At 43.6% G+C, this 1,068-nt stretch overlaps 1 pseudogene; it reads right to left on the bottom strand.

The window, feature by feature from the left end:
* Nucleotides 1-243: 243 nt before the first annotated feature.
* On the bottom strand, nucleotides 244-851 carry Rps7-ps16 (ribosomal protein S7, pseudogene 16; annotated as a pseudogene).
* Between the last annotated feature and the right edge of the window lie 217 nt (nucleotides 852-1,068).

Here is a 1,068-nt window from a genome sequence, read left to right as displayed (position 1 = left end):
ACACAGAACGATGTCCTATGAACCAAATGAAGAAAAACTCTCGACTTCAAGGATTTACATGCTAAGGTAGGCGTGGTAGGCATGCATGACAAATACGTACGGAATGAGAGTATCAGATAACAGCGGTGGCTGTGAAACAAAATATGGAACTGGATAGGCCAACAGAGGGTAGGGTTTCTTTAATTTTATCAAAACCTATTTTTTTTTTTTTACTACAAATGACACTGTATTCAGTCATTTTCTTTACAACTGAAACTCTAGGAATTCAAAGTTAACATCCTTGCCTGTGAACCTCCTGTACACACCAGAAAAAGTTTCGACCTTGTGCTCCACGTTGTTCTGCTGTGCTTTGTCTAAATGAACTTTTATGAGCCGGCTGCCATCCAGTTTCACACGGATCCTCTCACCCACAATTTCACTCGGAAAGACCAAGTCCTCAAGGGTAGAGTCCTGCACTGCTGTCAGGGTGCGGCTTCCAAGGCACTTTTACTTATTTTTCATACAGCTTGTCTGGGTTGGCTTGAGCAGAATCCTCCTCTGAGCAATGAAGACTACATGCTTCCCACTGAACTTTTTCTCCAATTCACGAACTAGCCAGACTTGGATTTTCTGGAAAGATTTCAGCTGAGAAACTGGTTATGATGACTTTCCGACCACCCTTTGACTTCGATTTCCTTTGCTGTGGTGATGTTGAGTTCCCACAGCTGTGCCTTCAGATCTGAGATCATCTCCAGCTCGAACAGCACCTGAGAGATGCCAGTCTCGAATTCCTCCAGCTTCTCGCCATTGGGCTTCACTCTCGAGCTGAACATGGCTTCATCCTTACAGAGTGCCGGCTTAGAAAGAGCATCAAAACGTATTTTAATGACGGTTCTTAAACGCTTTAACTTCTCTTGTAGCCACACCAAAGACAGTGGAAAAGAAAGGATATGGGGAACGAGGACCTGTTTAGAAATGGTTCTTTGGAGCAAATCCCACCTGCATTGTCAGGAAATTAGCAGTTCAGTTCTCAGGTCAGCATTAGCACCTTGATCCACTTGCAAACACTTCACAAATATACCAACAATC

The sequence above is a fragment of the Rattus norvegicus genome, chromosome 17, assembly GCF_021556685.1.
Source record: "Rattus norvegicus strain SHRSP/BbbUtx chromosome 17, alternate assembly SHRSP_T2T, whole genome shotgun sequence".
Lineage (NCBI taxonomy): Eukaryota > Metazoa > Chordata > Mammalia > Rodentia > Muridae > Rattus > Rattus norvegicus.
This window is presented reverse-complemented; position numbering and strand designations above follow the sequence as displayed.